Source organism: Leptidea sinapis, chromosome 6 (genome assembly GCF_905404315.1).
Source record: "Leptidea sinapis chromosome 6, ilLepSina1.1, whole genome shotgun sequence".
In the NCBI taxonomy this organism is placed as follows: Eukaryota; Metazoa; Arthropoda; class Insecta; order Lepidoptera; family Pieridae; genus Leptidea; species Leptidea sinapis.
The window spans coordinates 14,745,521-14,770,684 of NC_066270.1; the positions used below are offsets into that span (position 1 = coordinate 14,745,521).

At 33.2% G+C, this 25,164-nt stretch overlaps 1 protein-coding gene across 1 annotated transcript in view; it reads right to left on the reverse strand.

Annotated features, from left to right (window-relative positions):
- LOC126965035 (acid sphingomyelinase-like phosphodiesterase 3a) overlaps positions 1–24,376 on the reverse strand; it is a 110,813-nt gene extending 86,437 nt beyond the window's left edge. Inside the window, exon 1 of the mRNA XM_050808462.1 lies at positions 24,256–24,376. The gene's annotated coding sequence lies outside the window, so the exon portion shown is untranslated. The remainder of the gene's footprint in view (positions 1–24,255) is intronic.
- Between the last annotated feature and the right edge of the window lie 788 nt (positions 24,377–25,164).

Consider the following 25,164-nt stretch of genomic DNA (forward strand, 5'->3'; position numbering starts at 1 on the left):
GGTAATATCCATACGGAACCCCAAGTTATCTAGCCATTCACAGAGCACTGGATCCCGATAGTTAAATTTATCAATATTGTGCTCAACTAAGCTGTTGGTAGTCAAAACACTCCACAAAAATATTGACTTCCTAGGAAAATATTCAAATAAAATCGCAGTCTGTCGAATTTTTGCAATATTTACAACACAGTTTCTATGCGAGTTTGTTTTACGATGAAAAAAGAGGAGTGTGGTGAGATCAGTAATTGGATACTACCTACTTACATACATAAATGTTTTCACTGCAACTTATTTCCCGTATCCGAACTCGTAGCACAGTATTGGAGAAGGAGATATTTTTGGTTGAAATGTTTATGAAAAATGAAAAATAGTAATTTGAAATGACTAACTAGAATTTAACATTTACGCGATACTTTTGAAAATACATAATTATAAATTATTAAGTCACTTAATAATTCAAATTCCACATGATGATGAATGAAATAGCAACAAAGGTAATAAAGGAATGTGCAAAGGAACTAGCTCCAGTCCTAGCCTACTTAATAAATCTATCTTTTGAAGAAGGTAAGTTCCCATCAACTTTAAAAAAGTCAATAGTAACACCTCTATTCAAAGCATGAGACAGAAAGGACGTTAACAATTATCGACCAATCACACTCATTCCGATTATTTCAAAAATTTTCGAAGAGATACTGCACAGACGATTAACATCTTTTTTGTCAAAATCGTCTTACATATCGTAACATCTTTGTTCATTTCAGTTCAAGGAGCTGCACAAATTTTTTTATTGCGAATGTTTTGTTAAACGGAGAGGTGGTAGAACCGGTTGATACTGCTTTGTTTGTTGGTGTAATATTGAAGGATTGGCTAATAGATTTAGTTCTGCAGCTTATGCGGTTAGTAAATTAGACGATAAACTGACATAGATACATCGCCATAAATTCACTTTTGATATTTTTATAGTTTTATGTTCTATGGTATATTCATGATCATCATTTCTGCTGGAAGACGTTCACTGCTGGTCAAAAGCCTCCCCCAAAGATTGCCATGACGATTGGACCTGTGCTACCTTTATCTAACCTATTCCAGTGATCTTGATCAGATCGTCGGTCCTTCTTGTGGGGATTCATCATGTTTACACATTATAATTATTTAATATGTCAAAAAGTTCAATTAAGTAGTCTCGTAACACAAACGGACGGTTCAGTTCAGGTTCAGATGAAGCTAAATTCCGATTTAGGGAAATCATATGATGTGTATTTTCATAACAAGATCAATTTCTCAATGTTGTAACATTATATATATATTCTGCCAAGTTTTGACGGTTGATTGATTTAATATTTTTAAAACATTACATAATAGAGCATCAATCAAAATCAAATCAATTTGTTTTTATTTGTACACAGTCATTCACAATCACATATGAAACTCTCCTGCTAGATTTAGATAATCTGTGTTAGGAGTGATTCGCTCATTGCAAGTTACACAAAACAGAATTAAAACATCCAAATGATTTGAGTTTTCTCTAGTGTTATATCCGCCAATATTTGTCTTTATACAATTCGACACGTGTTACACGCATGCCTCTACACGAGGCATCTTCAGGACGTGTTGTCTCGCCGAAATCTAGCACGAGACTCAAAAAAACTCAAATCGTTTGGATAATTATGGATTTCCGCAGAGTAACGCCTACTTCAATAAATTTTCTAAATTAAAATATAAAAATATTGAAGTTATTTTCTCTAGTGACTTACGTCTGTTCCCAATATTCAGTCTATCTCTTACTTGAGATAAAAATCGTAAGCATCGTTGACTTTTCTGTCCGAATAAACTTATCGAAGGTACCTCACCTTATCCGTCTGTCTGTCAATGGGACGACGTATAGGTTAACAGCGATAGAAGTTTGTATGGAAATTTCAATTCACGCGTCCCAATACGAGGCGATAAGAATGACTTATCGGGTATATTGGGACAGCTTCAGATTATTGACAGCTAATTACTGGCAGAAGAAAGTAGTAATTTATCTGTATCTGTAGATAGTGTATTGGGAAGGCTGTAAGACTATAAGCAAGCAAAACCAATTATCTAGCCGGCCTGGTAGCCCGGGCGATCGCACACGAAATAAGTCATTAATTTCAATGTGGATCAGGTTATATTAGCATCATGCTAGTCATAGGTACTCAGCCGGAGGACTAAATAATAATAGATAATTGATAATAGTAGCAGATATATTTTAGATTTTGTAGAACAATATTGGTAACTTCGAGTTAGCTTATCGTTCAAGTGTCGTTGACGCGCGGCTCTGAGAAAGTTATGGTTCGGTTACCGATCTACAGAGAATAATAATATAATATAAAATATAAAAGTTATGTACTGAGTATAGGCCTCCTCCAGCTTACTCCATGTATCCCTCTTCTGTGCTTTTCCTCTCCATTCTTTTCCTGCTATTTTTATTATTTCATCTACCCATCTGTTTCTTGGGTGGCCTCTTTTTCTTTTGCCAGATGGTCCTTCCCAAATTGCCGTTTCTACTGTCCATCTTTTGTCCATGAATCTCGACACATGACCTGCCCAGCGCCACTTTTGTGTTACAGCGTACTCAAGAGCATCTATCAGTTTTGTCCTTTTCCTAATGCTGTCACTTCTAATCTTTTGAATTTTTCTGATTTTCAACATACTCCTCTACTATACTCCAAAACACACGATTATTTGCTAGAGAGAATATGATAATACAAAAATAGAGGAAAATCTGGTTATGATCGGAACTTAACTACTGAATTGTTTGATATTTTAAAACTGTCATCATCCCCATTCACATAAGAATTATCACTACAAATATTATAAATGTGAATGTAAGATTGTTTGTTACACTTTTACGCCGAAGATACTAAACCAATTTTGATGGAATTTGGTACAGCGATAGACTAAAGCGTGGAAAAGGACATAGGCTACATTTTATCCCGGAAAAATTCATGATTCCCACGGAATTTGTGAAAAAATTAAATTCACGTCGATGTGCTGTAACTATACCAGTTTTAGTTTGCCATAGCAATCTTCGTTGAAATAAGATTCATATAATATGTTGGGAACGGGAGAGAAAACGGGAACCGGAACTGGAACAGGACATGAGATAATCTTCAATTCCAAACTTGCCCTTGTATTCACTTTATCTACGCGGACGAAGACGCTAGTATAATATAAATTAAAATCTTTCATTATATAAAATAATTATAAATGACAATCCAATTTACATAAAAAAATAATTTAGCCAATAACAAAGGAAAAATTGATTTGCACCTGAATCAAAACTTAAGCTGCAGAGAAAAGTTTGTGAAAACCGATCGAATTACTTTCAGTTTTCTTTGCATAATGAAGTCTAGGAATTTTATATTAGCTGTCAGTAAATTGTGTCTGCAGCCGTGGGCTATTTTCAAGTTTTATTCGATGTACCAAGATAATTATTTGATATTCAATAATTAAAAAAATTAACTAAACTGACAAATCCATCCATTACAGATATTTGTGACTATGCAGCTCTCTCGTAATTTATAGAATACAAGCAAATTTGTAGGTTAGAATGTTTGTTAATCAACGCGCGAGTAAATTTTACAGACAACCATGTAAAATATTTATTACCGTAAATATATCGCTTTTATATCCACCTCAAAACTTTTTACAATCTAAGGCACTCTCGAAATCACACACAGAGAAAAATGGCATCAAAATCGGTCCAGCCGTTCAGGATTTGAATCTTAACCATTCTTGAAGCCACCTGAAGACACACAAAACATTTCATTACAATCAGTCTAGCCATTTAGAAGGAGTTCAGTTCAGTTCAAACACGCAATGATATATATAAAGGTTTCAAAAATCTGGCAACCCAGATAATCAAACGTGTATATACAAATGATTTGAGTTTTCTTTAGTGTTAATTCCGCCAATATTTGTCTTTAAGCAATTCGATAGTCTCGTGCCAGATTTTGGCGAGACAACACGTCCTGAGGATGCCTCGTGTAGAGGCGAAACATGTGTCGAATTCTTTAAAGACAAATATTGGCGGAATTAACAGTAAAGAAAACTCAAATCATTTGTATAATTATGGATTTCCGCAAAGTAACGCCTACATCAATTAAAAAAAACGTGTATATAACGTGCAATATTTTAAAAGGGATACACTTATCACCCGCTGCTTGAGTAGTAGATATCTTAGCTATGTAACTATAATTGTGCTCGAAAATAAAAAATATTATACAAATTATTTCACAAATATTTTTGTTTTGATTCACTGACCCTACTTTTACGTTGCCTTTTCTCATGGTTTGCTTTACTTGATAATTAGCAATTTCTTTTGGTAATTTCTTAAATAATAAAAAGCAGCCAAGTGCTAGTTGGACTCGCCCATGAAGGGTTTCGTAGCAGCAAGTAATATTATAATCAAAGTTCTTGTAGTTCGATGAACTTTGATCGATGTTTTAATAATAGTGTTTTTTATTAAATAAATTAAAAAAAAATTGACTTAATAGATCATGTTCTCTCGAAGTTTGTATTTGCATTTAAATGTAAATCATATATTTTTTTAGTTTTATCATTTTCTTAGTTTACACACATTTTACCACTACGGAAGTGTCTCTCGCGCAGCTATTCAGTTTAGAAAAAAATGATATTAGAAACCTAACTATCATTTTTGAAGACTTATCAATAGATATCCCACACTTATGGGGTTGATGAAAAAAAAATGGGTTTCAGTTCTAAGTATGGGGAACCCCCAAAATTTATTTCTATTTTTGTGAAAATCTTAATGCAGTTCACAGAATACATCCACTTACCAAGTTTCAACAGTATAGTTCTTATAGTTTCAGAAAAAAGTGGCTGTGATATAAGGACGGACAGACAGACAGACATGACGAATATATAAGGGTTTCGTTTTTTGCCAATTGTCTACGAAACGCTAAAAATGACAAAGAAAAAACATTTTCCATAATATAATATTTCCTCACCTCTTTAAAAGCTGTTTTATAATCGTTTAATTTTTATTACCAACTTACGCATATTATCCTCAATCCATGGCGTAATCTTCTTACTACGTCTAAACGTAGATAAAAATAAAAATTTCAATAATAATTTGTTATGTTTTTTAAAGTGATAACCCTCACTTCTAGGATTAATACACAAATATAGTTTGAAAAACAAAATTTTATGAACGATGCGGGACTCGAACCCACGACCTCCGGCGTTCCGTGCCGGTGCTCTAAACCACTGAGCTAACCGTTCGAGTACCACCTCGTTACAAAATTCCGTTTACTTTGTTCAACTCTCAGGTTGTGCAATTTTAAAATGTATTTTTAGTTTTTCTACGCAAAAAAACCGCTAAAATCATATCATTTTTTGGTTTCGAAACGCAACGCATATGGTTCGAGTAAGAGAGACAAATTTATGCAACGACTGTAGAGCATCTCTTTCTCACACCGCGGACTACAGACAAATTTATTTCGTTCATTCTTCATAAGCGATCCAAGCGCCATTCAGTAAAAGGCACTTCATGGTACGAATTTTAGTGATTAAGTTTAGGTACCTAAACTAAACTGCATCGGAATCGCGTCGCTTATTAAAAGTTGACGGTAGGCCCTCTTGTATCACTAAATTATTACCGTTAATAGTTAAACTTCAAGGCTTGGTAAAATCTGTATCTACAATGTTTTATTAAATAAATCTATTTAGATTCTAAGACGCATTTCAAAGGAATAAGTCTCCTTTTGCATGCAAACATTTGAATACTTGATATTCGAATATATGTTCTACAGAAATGCATCGTTGAGTTAAAGGCGGGGATACACCTGGTTAAATAAGTTCAGTAAAGTGTATTTTATCTGCTAAGATTTCATGGTCTTTTCTCCTATGGGTAGACATTGATATAATGAAGTTTATATTGTAATTAAAGCTATCACGTGAAAAAATCTGAGATCAATTTATAAACAAGCAAGAACCCTGCAAATTATTATATCCGGTTCAAGGTTTATGTTTGTGATTTAATTTAGATAGAAATTCAGATTAACAAAAGAAACTGCACAAAAATAGTTTTGATCTGAAATTTATAAATTTTAATATCTATCAATCTGCATTATTATTATTTAGTAGCTGTTTTGGTTAAATACGTTTTAAAAAAAATGAAATTAAATTAAAATGAGAAATTATTTAAAAATTTACTAAATAAATAAAAATAATATGTATATTTTTGTGTATCATTGAAATTTTAATAATGCAAAATGGGAGCACTTTTCTTGTGACTTGAATTCATTATTAATTATTAGGGAGATAATTATGCCTAATTCTAGGTATCGTTTACTTTAATTTATAAATAAATAAATAAATTACTGATATCATAATATTATGGAAGTAAGGTCCACAAAAATCAGGTTGGTAGTTCCAGATATTTAAAGAAACAAAAGAACATTTAAACACCTAAGTAATATTTTTTTCTCTTCTTATTAATAGACATTGACTCTTAATTTTTATTTTAAATTATTTTCTGTTGGAAACAGTTTTCATTTAAATTGAAACAGAACATTCTCCACTATTTATTAAGTATGTTTTATCAAGTTCATTAAGTGATTCAGTCTTCGGTGCTTAAATTAAAAAAAAAGTATTGTAAGGTTGTTGCCCTAATTCGTCATAACATTTAAATTTATTTTTTCTGCTCTAATTTGCGACTATTGTAAGTTCCCGTTCCAGTATTACTCAGTGTATCACGGCCTTTATAAGCAACATGCTCCTAGCTCATACATCAAATCTGATGAAATACTAGTTTATCGCATAGAATATCGTTTGCTATACGGGATATTATGCATAATATTCCACAAGTCTTAACGATTATTATAGACGTATATCAAATCAAGCCAACGATAGCATCAAATATTCAGTGCTTTCTAAATATTGTATTATTTTAAATTTATAAAACCTACATTTATCATATTTTTTATTCGAGAGATTGTAGTGTAGTATATCTGATAGTATTTTAACGTTTGTCTCATTATACCTATGATATATGAGTCGTCATCTTATAAATTAAAGCTGAATAGACTGTTTGTTTGTTTGAACTCGTCAATCTCCGGGATATACAAGTTGGATTTGCGTAATTATTTTTATATGATAGCTGGTTCCATGAGGAATAGTTTTATATATCAGTATAACTCTCAGCTAGGCTTTGATATGATTTTTATCTTTGCTCTTCCCTTAAAGGCTCGCCATCCGTATTCTGGGTCTCGAAATCTCGAGCGATTGCCAAATTACATGGTCATCTGGAGGGCGTCAATCAACTGGGCGTCATAAATAAGAGCACGGCAATACTTCAAGCCGGCCCACATTCTAGCGCTGTACAAAGCGCAGGTCCAGCCACATATGGAATATTGCTGTCACATCTGCGCTGGCGCAGCCCAGTATCAGTTTCGCGTGCAATACAGAGCTGTTAGAATTATTGGAGACCCAGTGCTCTGTGAACGGCTGGATCACTTGGCAGTTGGTAGTTATGTTTACTTAGAACATGTCTGCAAACCACTATTCATAAGCTCCACACTGCCCTTTCACGAAATAAATACTTCATTGGCTTCGTGTTATTATTGTAATGTGAATATTTACTTTGAAGTGAAATAAAATACACGAAAATCGCTCACATGCGAAACTGGCAATTTATATTTTAATTTAAGCACTTATTTTTAAATTCACTATTACAAAGCTGTTACTAATGATGAGTCATGAGTACAGAATATAGTCAGATATACACGCACACACTTACTTAAACATACATAAATACATATAAACAGCCATGACTCGGAAACAAACAACAGCACCTACCGGGATTCGAACCCGGGACCTCTAGCTCAGTAGGTAGGATCATTGTATACATTCTAACACATTAATTACACCATTGGTTCTTGAGATACAGATGAGACTGTAAGACCAATGCAAGTACAACGAGTTTATGATGTATTATTATGAATAATTTGATTTGTTTTCTTTAAAAAATTTCTTTAAAAGTCACTCCTTTCATTATAAACTCTGTCTAGGAAAGTAAGACAAAAGCGGGATAAAACACACTGATAGACGAACTAAAATATGCATTAAAAAAACCGTTATCTTGACACACCAACATTATATTAATGTGTATATTATATGTATACTTTTATTGTGAAAAGAAAATTCTAGAACATTTATTTGTACAAAAACATTGATCAATGAAGCACGTGAATGTTGGAGTTCAAGAAAAAGTTTTATATGTCAGCACATACGATTGCTGTGAAAGCCGATTCCCGGTAATGATACACACAATTGTACATCTTTGAAGCTATATAACAAAGGTAAATATTCCTACATCGGTACTTTTTCCTTTTTGATCGGATCAAATGTTGATACAATGTAAAAGGAGACGATCAAAGCTTATTGGAGGCTGAGTCAAAATGTTGTGTCGTAAGTTATAATAATTCAAATATTTCAACTGTCTTGACTTCTAGATGCGGTCATTGTCCTTAACCATATGAACCTGGAGGTCAGACCGAAGTAGCATAAAAAAATGTAGTAATTCATAATTTCTACTTCCATTTAAGCATCATCATTATCATCAACAGGAAGACGTCCACTGCTGGGCAAAGGCCTCCCCCAAAGATTTCCATGACGATCGGTCTTGCGCTGCCCTCACCCAACGCATTCCGGCTACCTTGACCAGATCGTAAGTCCATCTTGTGGGGGGCCTACCAACACTGCATCTTCCTTACTTTCTGCCCCAACGGCCATCTGTCCGTCGAACTATGTGCCCTGCCCACTGCCACTTCAGTTTCGCAATCATTCGGGCTATGTCAGTGACTTTGGTTCTTCGACAGATCTCCTGATTCCTGATTCGATCTCGCAGGGAAACTCCGAGCATATCCCTCTCCATTGCCCTCTGAGTGACCATGAGCTTTCTATATTCATCAGGCCCATAGTATATCAGCCATAACTGGCAACACATACTGGTTGAAAATCTTCGTCTTCAGATACTTTGGTATATAAGCAAATAATTCAATAATCACCTAATTCTAGACAATTACAGCATCTTATAAACGCTCTATCCGTCACTAAACAGGCGATCACATAAGCTACTTAACCACTGAGCTCAACAAAAAAGAGTTTAAATAAAATCCTTTGTACTTATATTAAAGTATTCCGTGATAAAGTCGCTATCGTTTGTCAATTGGTCCAGAAAGTAACATATCATTTTATTTTCTTAATTTTGAACCAAAGATCTCATTGTACTTTAAGACCTTGTCATTGCGCGAGAGATACGAAATTGTTTCGACGGATAAGCACTTATGCTTCGTGTATTGAATTTTCGAATCGGTTACACAATAGGAGAATTGTTGTGCGATTTTATAGAGTTTCCTTGTTAGTTTATGTGAAGTTTGTATGGCTGTTGCGTTTCCAATACCTGCTATAGTTATAGGCAAATTTTCTATCTAGATCCACTTGTAGGATTTGAAATGTTCCTTTTTTGAGATTGAAGAACAATATAGAAGACTATTAGGTTTAACATTAGGGAAAATCTTACAGCCTAAATATTAGTTTTCAGTTAAAGAAAACACGCCCCTAGCAGCTTTTCGCACGTAAACTGACATATTATAAAGTATCTATATAAAAAACATCGTTAACTATGAAAATTTTGACCCCAATTAGATTTAAGCTGACCGCCCAACTAATATATTAAGTCCCTTTTTTACATATAATACGAGGAGTAACCTATATGAAGCCTACCAAGGAAGAAATGTGTTCATGAAATAATTCATTAACGTTTTGGTGATGTAAGTTTTATAAGATTAATAATTTAAAAGATAAATTATGTGAGGGGTAAATATCGCAAAGGTTTTTTGATTTTGCATGACAATGCTCCGGATGGTTAAATTCTCTTTGCTCCGGACCTTTGTGACGCGGTCATCGCTGCCAAAAAACGGCTTCACAGCGATCAATCACCCACCTTATACTCAAAACTTGGCCCCTTGTGACTATTTTTACCGACTTCATTAAGGAGGAGGTTCTCAATTTGATTGGTAGATATTTTTTTATGTGAATACACCGAATACGCTGAGATTTATGATCGATCTGATTTACGTTATTCGTAAAAAATTGCCATTTGGTACCATAAAATTTTAACATTTGTTCCAGTAGTCTTCATTTTATGAACATTTTTTTTAACGTGGACGATGTAATTTTAGTTTGCACATGGTTTTTAGGAGTTTTCAATTAGGTTGATTATAGATTATTATTAACACGCGTCCCGTGGGTATTAGGCTACTTTTAATACATAAGTAACACACGTTTTTCACGATATTTCAGTGCCTCACAAAATCGTGAATTAGAGAATTTTTTCAACAGTTACAACCTCTAAAAGTGAAATGATTAAAAAAACCTACTTCAAAAACTAACAAGTATAAAATAACTTAGTAAAGATTTAATTTAGTACAAAATACATTAAAACACCTCTTCTGCAAACATAAATATGTTGTCAGTCAAAAACGGTTAAGCTTAAGGCTCAATGTAGTACTAGGTTTCAAAATAAAACAAACTGAATTCGTTGCATTGACACCCAAAGCAAAATAGCCTGCGTTCAAATGACTAAGCCTTGTTTGAGGTAACAAGAGACAAAGTATAGGACGAAATACAGAGCAGCTATTCTGTACGGAGGTATTGTGAATAGCCTGTAGTTCCATTCAGGCTGACTAATTCGCTCCGTAACCAAAGCAGGTGCCATTTAACACCGCTCCTCGACATTAATCAAACCACAGGCAAGAGCCTCACCCACAAAGTGGAGATACATAAAGCTACAGAAAATTTTATACCCACTTATTTATTACAAAATTTTTATGTTAAAGAATGTCAATATACCACAGGAAGAGATATATCTCAGTCTTTATCAGAAACGTTCCTGAGGAATTATATGAAGCAGACACTATCAGACAAGCCCTGTGCTTTCCCAGGGCATGAAATGAATAGGGAAGTCCCAAGCCCAAGGGTGTCGTAAGAGGCGACTAAGGGCATTTGCAGCAATGGCTCCTTTGCACAGGATGCTGGGTATATTATACATGTGTTACATCCACAACGGCGCCTTTTTCTGCCGTGAAGCAGTATCGTGTAGGCATTATTGTGTTTCGGTCTGAAGGGTGCCGTAGCTAGTGAAATTACTGGGACAAATGAGACTTAACATCTGTCAGTTGTAGAGCCACTCGGAATTATTGGGGTTTTTGAAGAATCCTGAGCGGCACTGCATTATAATAGACAAGACGTCTCAATTAGCATCAGCTGAACGTCATAGCCCAAGATGTGCACTGCAAACGCGGTAATGTCAAAAAAACCCTTAAATATATTATTGGTCATCCTTGACATTACCCAGGAGAAAAAGAGCCATCTTTGATCCAAAGGTTTAATGCTCAAATACAATTTTAGGTATCCCGTACATGGTTAGTTAAGAACCATTCATTATTATCATCTTTTTAAACAGATATTTTAAGTAATCTTTTTTTGTGTCAAAGAACCTTTAAGAGTATTTTATTTTGAGGACCCGGCACAAACTTATCGGCGCTAATCGGTGGTGCGCTAGGCTTTACAATGTTTTTAAAATAATTGTGTATAATAAATCTTATATATAAAATTATCATGTCGCGGTGTTTGTAGTTGATCTCCTTCGAAACGGCTAGGTAAACGGTAGGTCCGAGAATCGGACAACATCTATTTTTCATCCCCCTAAATGTTAAGGGTGGACAACGCCAAATTTTTTTTTAATTTGTTTGGTTATGAGTCAGCATTAAAAAATACATACAACTTCAAATTACTTTTGTATCGCGATTTTAATATCGGCAATACAACGTTTGCTGGATCAGCTAGTGGGTTTATAAAATTTACTGAAAAAAAAATGTATATTTCGCAATACCTATACTTATTTATGGTAAATATATTAGTTATGTTTCTATTCGAATACTGGTGAAAAAATTATTGTATATATAATGGCCATATTTTTGTTATTAAGTTCTGTAGTGCACCTTAAGACAACGACCGTTCCGCTGGACAAACACATAAATTAGGATGACATCACTCATTGAAAGTCAAAAACTGCCACCCATTCCAAAATGAATGCCTCTGAACTAAGAAGAACGGGCGCAACAAACTCAGCGGGTTTTTTTTTCATCGAATAAACATGTTTAGTAAGTAATATTATACAATTAAACTTATTATTTAATAGCCTGCGGGCGGTCACTCCATTCCCAATCTGTGGTGTCATTAAGAAAGTCATTTATGTTATAGTAACCTTTACCACATAAACGTTTTTTAACAATTCTTTTGAATAACGTAATACTTTTGTTTTGAACATTTTCTGGGATCTTGTTGTAAAAGCATATACATCGCCCTACAAAAGACTTACTAAATCGACTTAGCCGAGTAGTAGGCATTATAAGTTTATGTCTGTTCCTAGTGTTAACTTTATGGTTATGACAGTTTCTAGTAAATTCACTTATGAGCCTATGAAAATACATTTCATTATCAAGAATATATTGAGAAATAACAGTCAAGATGTTAATTTCAATGAATTTTACTCTCATTGATTCTTTAGGACCTAGGTTATAAATAGCGTGAATAGCCCTCTTCTGCTACACAAATATTGTATTAATATCGGCAGTGTTTCTCCATAGCAATATACCATAGGATATAATACAATGGAATTACAATGATTATATTCATTCTGAAAGATAACTATGACGTCTATTTTCGTGAAACACTACGAAGGCATTTTTTTTTGAAATAAATTAAATTTAAATAAATTTTATTTTTATTAAATTATATTTTTACTCCGTAGTGCATAGATCAAGACATAAACTTTCTATAATCAATATATTCCGATGATTGATCGATACTAATATGCTCACATCATTCCAATATAGCTTTAGAATAAATTTCAAAAACATTAAGTTTTCGTCGCGAATCGAATACGCGCTCTGTAAGTTTCTTAAATTTGTGCTCAGAGAGTATCTATCCGAGAGTATCAGAGAGTATCTATCTTATATCGAGTAGTATCTTTGATAATTTATAGTTCTAGATAGAGTCTCTTGCTCTTAATTCACTGGGCTATTTCTTTTTTCATACATATTTGTGTAGGTCACACTAAAAGATTTGCGTAACTTAAAAAACATCATGTTATAACCAAAATATTTTGTTTATTGCTTTTCAAAATACTCTCCTTTACATTTTAATTATTTTTTCATTTGATCGAACCATTTTTTAAAACCAGGCGGACCACAGATCTGAAGGCATGTTTTCTACTTGCTGATTGCACGCTATCACTGCCTCTTCGGAATTGGTAAAAGTGAAACCTCTCATAAAATCTTTGATTTTGGGGAAAATACAGAAATTACAGGGTGCTTAGGTCGGGGCTATGTGCAGGATGGGTGACGAGTTATACTTTTTCCTAAACCTAAAAATGACTTAGTTTTGTTGGCCGCGTGTGAAGAAGCGTTGTCATGATATAGGAGAACGCGGTTTTTTGGGCGTCTTTCGCTAACTTTTTTAACACCCTGTGTATAAAAATAGTAGAATACCACTCGGCATTAATACTCTTTTGATCGTCAAGCAGAATTGTGCAGATGGGTTTTCGGGTTCAAAACAATAAATCGATATTTCGTCTCCTGTGACAACGTCATAAACAGGATTAGAATGTCCGTGGTCGTACTTCATTAGCATCTGTGAGCACCATTCCACGCAAGCCCGCTTCTGCTCCGCTATCAGTTCACGAGGGATCCAACGACAACAAAGTTTTCGAATTTTAAATCCTTCGTGTAAAATTTTCTAAATTTGGCTCATACCAATCCCCAATAGTCCTCGAATTGTCTCATAGTAGCCGTATTATTTTCGTTGACGGCAGTTGAAGATACAATAATAAGTAAAGCCATAATTTGTTTCTCATCAAAATTCTATTCTCTATATTCTGAAAACGTTTGTGCATATTACAAAATAGTGCAGCTGTCACAAACTCTACAATATAAAAAGTTTCCTATGTGTTGGGTCGCGCGCGGTGTGCATGTGGAATTGCATCGGAATCCTCTTAACCGCCGGAGCGTGATCTAGTAACAAACTCGAGAGTGCGATTTGATTGAACTAACGCTTTTTCTCGGTTCGAAGTTAGTACGAGAGCGGATTAGTGAACAACTTGATTCCTCTGTGATTTCATGAAATCGTTTGAACGGGTATCGGGAAATGGGGAAATGTTTTTGCGGAAGTGTGAGTTTATTTTTTATTCTAGTCTTTTATATTGTACCAAATATAATATAGTCTTGAGTGTAGATTGAAATGGTTATAAAACCAAGGGTAAAGTTTATAGCTATACTAGATTATTTTTTGGGAAGAAATTACGAGCAGATGGCCCACTTATACTAACCAACTTCATCTGCTTATAAAGATTATTATTATCATAACGACACACTTCATAAATTAGCTACTATCTACTAGATATTGTTTTTTTTGTTTTGCGAGAAGCGCCTTGTGCCATACATGATCCATGGCCTTCGCTATAGCTAGGCCTACTCCCTTGCTCTCGATAGCCACCGTCTATCTATGTGTTAGGTAATACCAGAAGATCACCTACCGATCGACCATGGCGAAAGCCGTAGTGTCGGTCGTTGATCAACTGGCGCCCCTCTAGGTATATCAAGAGCTGACGGTTAATTATGCTCTTCATGATTTTGCAGAGCAGGGAGATAATAGCTATAGGCCTGTAGTTTGCCGGATCCGAACTGTCTTCTTTTTTTTTGTACTTTGATGCAAGACAACGATATATTAAACATTGTGTTTAATATATCATTGTCTCGCATATACATACTTTGAATACATCTTTATAAATAATATCATAGAGGTTTGTATTTGTGCACGCACATTATAGAAAAACTACTAGATTGATTCCAATTAAGTCTTCTTAGTTTTATTCCGAAGACACCTGGCCTTGTATAAAAATAACTATTGCAATATCTTCATTTAACATAATGTAATTAAAGTTTTAAGAATCAATGGTGTTTATAAGAATTACGTCCTCAGTTATGTCTGTAAGCGTACAAAATCGCGGGTATCAGCTAGTATTATATAAGCATCCATGATTGGAAAATAAACATTTATTCACCCTTACGTTACAACCCTCAAGTTACAGGTTGGTGTCATTAAACAATATTATATGCTATGAGGGAAGAGGCCTCGTGGACGCAGTGCAACACGATGGTCGGACCAGATCCGCTCCGCTCTCGACTCTACTGCTCACAATGCCCTCCACACCGCCAGAGACAGGAATCGATGGAGAATGATCATACGATGGACCATAAAGTGATACAAAAGGGTACTAAGGATTACGACGCAGGGAGGAGGATGCTATGACGTCATCAATTCATGACAAAATTCAAAAGTCAACAGTGACAAAGTGATCTTAATTGTAGCAAATAAAAAAACGTGAGGTAGAGCATAATGTATGATCTCAATTACATCAGCTTGTAACAGTTACCCCTAAAATTAAAATGAATAGTCAGTCATACTTGCAAGTAACTATACCGATATTATTGAGTTAAGCTATTCTAATAATATTTTTATATTTTTAATTTAAAAATACAATTAAATATCATCCGAGGTTCTATAATATTTAAGTGACTTTGTATTTTTTTATGTAAGAGGAGGACAGTCGAGTGTACGGGTCACCTGCTGATAAGTGATCACCGCCGCATTCTCTTGCAACACCAGAGGAATCAGACCTTTAAGAAAGGTGTACACGGATTACAGTCCTGGAAACACAGAAAAAAGAATCTCATTCCACAACTTAGTTGTACGTGGAAAAAAATTCCTTGAAAACCACTGTGGAGAAACGCTACACATCCAGATGGTGAGGATAATATTTCGAATTATATTTAGACATAATTCATAATAATCTATATGTTATACTCACACATATCCAAGATCTCCATTTTAATAAAATTATAAAATAAAAATAGCCATTATTTTCTTTAAAATTTCTTTTTCTTGTTCTAGAATATCAAGAAACTATGAATTAATTGTTATCAACTGCCAAGTTAAACTGACTGGTTTATAACATAGGCCTCCTTTATTACAAACCCGAGCATCATTTGCTTTTAAATAAACATAATACTTTTCTTTTTGCCTATTTGTATGGTAATATTTTATTCGTGTTATACTTGAATAATTTATACGTTTAGATGGAGCTTCTTGCTGCTAGACAATCGATGAAAACAGGCCACTTATTAATTTGGTGTGCATGACAAGCTACGTCTTAGACTTGCGATTTGTATGTTGTAATTATGTTAGTGTGCGTGCATTGCTCAAACTAGAGCTTAACAGTCAAACTCAATTTTTTCGTCATTCTCACAGCTGCCACAGTCTATCTATATGATCAAAGGTTTTATAGATCGTCATCATCATTAGCATCATCAGCCGGAAGACGTCCACTGCTGTACAAAGGCCTCCCCTAAAAATACTATAATTACAATAATTGTATATTAATACTAGCTGACCCGGCAAACGTTGTTTTGCCATATAAAGTATAATTCACACGATAGTTTTATAAGAAATAAAATATTGCCTATATTATAGCCTGTACATCACTTTGTTCTATTGTCAATAGTTTTTGCAGCGCACGCAAAAATAGGTTTTCGATTTTACAGCTTGTGTTACAAAATAGCAATTTTATTACGGATCCCTAATTTTGAAAAAAAAACATAGCCTATAGCCTTCCTCGATAAATGGACTACCCAACACTGAAAGAATCATTCAAATCGGACCAGTAGTACCAGAGATTAGCGCGTTCAAACAAACAAACAAACACTGCAGCTTTATAATATTATTATATTAGTATAGATTTACATTGGCCTTCACATAAATATAGCTATTGTTCTAAATATGTTTTTTATTACGCCTGTATATTTTCCATTCATAATATATATACATATATATATATAATATAAATAAACTAAACACCAAGTATTAATATAAGTGATAAATGATGGTCCAACGTTTCCATTTGTCTTAAATCTCGAAGCACGAATAATGCTCACATCATATATTTCATGTCATTTTCCTCCCGCGAGCGCTTTTATAGTTTTCGAAGAATATCAGTAAAGTTCCTTTATATTTTTTTATGACGATAAGGGACGAGACGATTTGGGTAGACTCGACATTCCATACTATGTCCCAGCGCTTGGGTTTGGGTGCCATTGGGCACTCCAGAAAACTTATTGGGTATACTTCGGCTCCACAGAGAATGAAGGTTCACGGACTTTGCTCATTGGATGGGACAGTGGAAGGTGCCTCCTATAGTGAGCATTAAGCCTTTGAGTCAAAGAGAGCGCGTCCCTCCTGGATAAGGTCAAGGATAACCAATAATAGATTGAAGGGCTTTTTTGAGATTACCGCGTATGCAGTACACCTCTTGGGCTTTGAAATTTGATGTTTTTATGACAGTTAGCGACTAGACCAGTACGTTTAGCTGATGGTTATTGATACGCCCTGCCCATTACAACGTAGTGCCGCTCAGGATTATTGGAAAACCCAACAATTATGAGCGGCACTTTAATTACGCTCGTCACTTTGAGACATATAAGATCATATAAGACAAGTCACGTTTGCCTAGTAATTTCACTAGCTATGGCGCCCTTCAAACCAAAAAACATACATGCTAACCCATTACTGCTTCAAGGCAGACATGGGCACCGTTGAGGTACCCATAATCTATCCGGGATTCTGTTCAAAGGAGCCTGCCAATGGTAATAACCCAATAATAAAGCGAAAGTCTAGAATGCTATGAAAAAGTTCAAAGGTATGTAAGAATGTAGAGAACTCAACACTCTTTCTATCATTAATTTAATTTATCTAATCATTTTCAGTATCTAGAGTCTTGTTGGTCTTATCGCGTGAAAAGTTTTTATCCTTCCACTTGATATTTTATTAAGTGCAAAAGTCCTGTGTGCTATATCAACCAACATGCACATTCACGTGTACAATAACTTAAATGCAACCTCGCGTGACCTGATCGTGAACTAAGTACAAGGAAAAGCCAACGTTAAGTAGTTAATAAATTAAACCCAATTTACTTAAGAGATTTCAATAGAAATTGCTGCCATTAATTTAAGTTATTAAAATCTCTGTTTATAACATTTTCCAGTGAACAGTCTAATTAAGCCATTAGAATATTATATTTATATTATATTTTAGAAGATTAAAGTTCCTATTTGGTAAAATTGTGTTTTATAACTCTGAGCAAATATGTATGAGTGAATAACAGTGATGGAATATTTTAGGTAATTGATATTGGAATTAAAAATAATTGAGTTATTCAATATTTGATCAGCCTAGCTATCCAACTCGGAAATGCTGCCAGTATTCTTGGTACACTTCCACGTTATGATAGTTTTAATTTTATGTAGTCATAGTAAATATAGTTATTAGATTTGTTTTGGTACTATACATTATATTTAAAATTTAATATTATTGCTTAAGATGTATTAAGATAGTTTACTATATTTAGTATGGTCATAAACACTGTTACAATTAAAAATAAATAAATAACTTGATTGAGTAACGATAGGATGGATTCATAAATAATTGTTCAAGGTTAATAAATAAAGAATTGAATCTTCGGCTTTTGATATATCTTTCTGTACTTTTTATAAAAGTGTAGGACAAACGAGTGTTCACTGTATTAAGTGATCACCTCCGTTCAGTTTATAGGATTAGGATTAACGGGACCGTCAGGAAGGTGAACGCGCTTTTATTACAAGTACGTAAGCCTTGGAAACACCGCGCAAGGAAGCTTATTCTGTTTGGTTGAACATGAAGGTAATATTAGGTGTCAAGAACCACGTATTAGGCATAAAGCAGTTCCTATGAAGTCAAATTGTTTGAGCTGACATTGGGGTGCACCAGACCATAGATTAGAGCAATACTCAATATGTTACAGCACCTGCATTTTCTCAAGAGCTAGAATGTTCAATTCAATTATAACCCTACTTTATTTATGTAATTTTTCGAAACCAATTTGGATATGTAATATATAACCAACATTTTTATAATTTTTATTCATTTAAATTTTAATATTTTATTTAATAACCATGATTTATGTAATTATAAATTTAATTTTTAATTGTAATAATCTATTCAAATTTAAAATATAGATAGTCAACTGACAACACCATTTGGCATCAGTTGACCACGAATACAGGCATTCATGTGGTACGGTACGGAGTGGACGATTAAAATATTTTATTATTAAATTCTATTATTACAGTAATTTGAAGCAAAATACGATCTTTAATAATTATTAGGTTAAATCCCAAAACAGTGAGTAGTGTTCATAGATTTGCCTTCCAGATGACAGCAGAATTGGCAATGGCTCGAGATTCCTAGACCCTATTAAACTGTCGAAGAGCTTAGATACAACAAAAGGGGTTTCTTGGGTGGTAGACGCGCAACCTTGAATTACCTGGGGATAAAGTTGAAAAAAAAAAACTTTATTATTGTTAAAAAATGACTCAATAGAATATATTAATTTCTTCTGGAACTGAATTTACCGAGAGTCTCGCATGGCACCCAGCCATCAAATACATCACTGATATGCATAAGAAAAAGTATTCACTTCACATTAAGGTGGGCTTAATACCCCGTTTCAAATCAAATCAAATAAAAAACACTTTATTCATTTAGGTCAAAGCAATGACACTTATGAATCTCAAGTTTTCTTTTCTTCTTTTTTTTTCAAGAAAAAGAAGGTTCGCAGGAGGTTGAGCTTTAATGAGAAGAGGTGGCGAGAAACTCTGTGTAACTTTTATATCAACACTTACATCTTCATCGTTTTACAAATCATTTCATCTACAATAATTAAAGTGACGGAACAAAAATACTCAAACGTGAAATACTTAAAAGTAACACCTCACACGAGTAACATATTCCGAATAACCACAGCCCAACATTATTAATATAATTTTGCAGTGCGTTATTATCTTTCAACGGTATTTTTCACTAAACGCACATTAAAATTTTACAAACGAACAAAGTCAAGAAAATATCTAGTCAAACATAAATGAACATCAGCCCGGTAGAGTCAGCTCTTATAAAAATAAAACTGCAACGAATTTAATAGAGTTGAACTCCAAAAACAATACGACCACGAGCCGAGTGTAAAAGGTGCCATTTTTTTAAATAATGAACGACGGGATGAAAGGCTTTTAGCCTTTAAATTTCACAAAGAATAATATAATGAAATTACGGGTTGTGTGTGGACGGGTATTAATATATTTTAAGCAGTTATATTACAATTCCACTATTGATATTATAATTAAACGGTAGATTGACAATCGACTTCATATTTTATAATTTAACGACCTGGTTTTAGTGATATTGTAATGTCACGGGTACACTATACATATAGTCACAGTAGACATAATATGTGTACTGTACTATAGTGATATTGTAATAAATCTTGGTTTATTATTATTGAAGTTAGTATAGTGTGTAAATTTTTTTCATAATATGCAATTTGCAGAACAATAATAGTAATCATTGGAGCGTGTATGTAATTTTCCATCTTATTGTTAAAATAGTAGTGGACAACGGCTGATTCAGTTCTGGCACCCGCCAGCCGCTGTCGCTGCACGCAGCGCTCGTCTCGTAAGTGGTGGTGTACAGTCTCAATTTGTTTTGGAGACCTACTAGTGAACAATGGTCGATTCGCTTAGATAACATTTAGTTAATTATACTAACGCATAGATAGATTGTAGCTGGAGGTCCCGGGTTCAAATCCCGATAGATGTAAGCATTTATATGATGAATATGGATGTTTGTTTCCGAGCCATGGATTTTATATGTATTTATGTATGTTTATATGTATGTATATATGTTTAAGTAAGTATATTGTATTAAATATATCGTTATCTTGCAACCCATAACATATGCCTAACTTGGAGCAAGACAATTTGTGTAAAAAGTGTTTCAATATTATTATTATTATATAATTTATTGCCGGTTATAGTATCACTAATGAATTTGTAATTTAAGGCTTTGACAATATACCTACGACATAATTATAAAAAATAAATCAGAATATAATACCTTTCGTAAACAAGTCCTATATCATTAATTTCTTTTTTATATTCTAGAAGGTGCTATGTGATAATGACGCCTAACATTATTTTGTATTTTAGTTAGAAAGGTTCCTTAGCGAGCGATATTACAGAGCTAATAAGGCTTGACAACTTATATCTCAAACTAATGATCGCAGATTAAAATTTCGGATATTTCAAGAATCCTAAGTGGTACTGCATTTGCAGGGCGTATCGCTTACCATCAAGTTACTAATTCTCATAAAAAATAAAATCAAAGTCACATTCATATTAAATGACTAGTAGGGTTTAGGATTTTAGTTAAGATGAAAGGAACATTTTATTACGAATCTCAAAATAATAATGTAAATTAAAAAGAAAAACAATAACTTTACTTAATTGGTATTCTTTAGGTCAATAAAAGATTTTTCGTAAAGTAAAGTATTGATAATTCAATAACCAGAAAACAAATTAAAACAATTGCTGGCTTCAGGAATTCAATAACGAAGTTTGTTTAAAACAAGATTATGCCAAAAATGGCGAAAACTTTTGACGTCGACTTTTATATTAATTATCTTCTATTTACAAACTTTATTCATAATGAATGTTATCTTATATGAATACGGAACAATAAAATATAAGATAATTAAATGAATAATTGTGACGAATCATGTTTTAAAATATTTTAAAAGCCTGAAACGTGCATTCAATGAATGAAGCATCTGATTTTGTTGAGAATCGAATTTGAAACCAGTTGCGACAAGAAATTCATCGCTAGACTAAATAAACATATTAAAGCGTACTAATAATCAAAATAATATACTGTTTATTATTTTTTTTTAAATATTCTTTAATTATTTTCGAAAAAAGAACACGTGAAGTATCGAATTTTCGGACAAAGAAAATTAAATCCATTGCAAGAGCGTTTTTTGAATTTGGAACATTACAACGCTCCTACAATGCTGTACGAAACGGCGTGCTGGGGTTATTAAATACTCTTTGATCGGATCTCTTTTGTCATTCTTGGCATACCATAGTCATATAATAAAAATTGGCAGCAAAGCTGAAAATACGTCTTGATTTGTTATTTACATACTTACTTACTAAATATAAATTAAATAATAATTAAAATAAGTTCCCACGGTTCAGAGAGTGAAATGGAGATTGATTGTACTCGACCAGATTTAAGATCAGAAGCCAAATTGGCAATGGAAAACCTGCTTCCAGTGAAGTCAAAAGAAAAATACATGAACGTATATGAAAATTTTATAAGTTGGAAAAACGAAAAAAAAGTGAACATTTTCTCCGAAACAGTATTTTTAGCGTATTTAAATGAGATTGCTAAAACTAAAAAGTCATCTACATTATGGCCCATTTATTCCATGCTGAAATGTACAGTTCATGTTAAAAACGGCATTAACTTGAAAAATTATGGGAATTTAACTACTTTTAATATTAATTAAATTTAATGTATAATATAAAAAGTGTGTTTTATTTCCCTGTATTCTTTTGAGAAATGCACTATTTATGCCTCGGCGGAAAATGGCAATTGCCTGTCTCATATTTAGGTATAGTCCTCGCCTACGGCTCAGCCTTCAAACTCATACTCGACCTGCAATTACCTATTTCCCCGCGTTTTCAATAATGTACTATTATAATCAAAAATTTATACATTCATGTTCTTATTTTCAAGATTAGAAATTTATGTCAATGTCGTGGTCGAGCAAAAAAATTAAGAGACTAAAAATAGCTTGAACCAAGGGCCATTTTCACAAGCGCACAGTAAGTTTTACAAAATAACTGACAAAATATCATTTGTACTATTTTTTATAGAAATATCAATACAGATAATTTTATAAGCGATAGAACTTTGTTCTAATTATAAATATATTGAAATAATCTTTTCACTGAATACGGTTAAGGTCCTAAAGTTTAAAATTTACAAATTAATTTATCTGTTCAATATTCAAATTTGACCCTCCGTTTTATTTCTCAGACCCAACGTTAATCCAATCTTCTAAGTGAGCTATTATTTCTGTAGACTTATGCTACAGCGTAGCAATCTACGATCTACGTTCTTGATGTCAACGATCGCTAGCGTAGCCAATAATAATATTATATTTTATAGCAATTTAGTTGCATTGCAGGTAAGAAAATGATTTATTATATTATAATACTTTATTATAAATTATTAATTATAGTATAATATTAGAATACTTAATTGTTTTGAAAATTTAAGATTATTTTTGGGCACTTTTTTGCTTTCGAATGTAGGATTTAACCAAATATCTTTTTATACTGTACAGAATATTTTTTTTTGAAAAAAGTATATTTTTAACTGGTTTCATTCTATAATTCAATAGCATAAAGACCATATAACAAAATTATTTTTGTTAATACTTACGAGGAAGTATTAAATAGATTAATCGTAAAAACAACTAATATAATGAGTCTACGTCGCTAAGTCGAGTTAGTAAGTCTTTTGTGGGGCGATTTTACAACAAGATCCCAGAAAATGTTCAAAACAAATGTATTGCTAAATTCAAAAGAACTGTTAAGAAACGTTTGCGTGGTAAAGGTTACTACAACATAAATTACTTTCGTGTGGAATGGAATGCAGCGACCGCCCTCAGGATATAAAATAATACATTTTATTGTACGATTTTATATAGTAATCATATTTCATAAAAAAAGAAGCGCGCCGAGTTCACTTTTTCGAATGGGTGGTTGTTTTTGACTTTCAATAAGTGATATCATATCCTATTTTGAATAAAAAACCTATATCTATACTTGAATTCTAACATACGAGTAATATTTAAATAAATAATATTTAGTTTATGAAATTATTAAACGCTGTTTGTGATTATCAAAATTAGAAATACTTACTTATAACTGTTTAAAAACTCAAAAATACTTAAGTTAAAATGTGGTCCTTAATTTTTTTTATTAGAATCAATAAATGCGATGAGTTAAGTGTATTAATTTAGTGAAATTAATGTCAAATTAGTTGATTGGCAACGACGCAGTGTTAAAACCGTTAAACTTTTTAAATTGGAAGAAACGATAAATGTTCTACAAAATACTGAGTAATAATAAAGATTTAACTTACATATTAATGTTTTTCATCGGCGTGGTTCGATGTCCAAAAGTCTCTACATAAATCACGAAATAAACTCTAACACGGACACTTCACTACGCGGCAGAAAACGCGAGCGCTCGGGTCAACGCGCAGTCGACGAATGACTGTTTCACTCTTATGCTTGCTTCATTTCCCGCCCAGGTACTGGAAAGGCAAAAGGGCAAATACTGACTCATCCCTGAATGGGCCATGTAGAACATGCGTAATGCTTTTATCAACCCATTTGGGAATCCTGTTGTTTTTAAGCACGTTAGTTAGTAGGCAATAATTATTGAGTAACTTTATGAATTATGCAGTCATTTACGATAGATAGTATAGGTTTATATTTGCATTAAATTTATAGGTGACTTTCACGTGTTATTGTATGTGGTTTACTTAGTTAATAGTTCAATTTTAAGTTAATAAAAGCCTATATTATAACCTCCACCGTAATTGTAGCCGTTAAATTAAAAAGTTGTACATATTATTTCTTATTAATGGACAAGTTTGACAGGTTACCTTATTTTACGTATTATAAATTACAAATGACAAAAATAATATAACGTATGTAATGCCCTGTTTATGTCCGTTTTGTTACTTGATCTAGTTTGCACCTTTAATTGGGATGTCACGTAAAAAGATATATCTGTTTTAGTTATTAAGGAATTGTATTGGTTGGAGCAATGAATAAAATCAAAAAATAAATGTATAGATTCTAGACATGAATTTGACTCACGTGATAGAAGGGTGAATTAAACAAAATTTCAGCTTAAGACCCCCTCCCCCGGGAGTTAAGTTTTATTTGGTTAAAATTGTAATCCGCGCTACAAAACTAAAAAAAATGTGAATGTTGTTTCTTTTTTTATTGAAGAGCTGAACAATGACCGTAAGAGTAAAGTT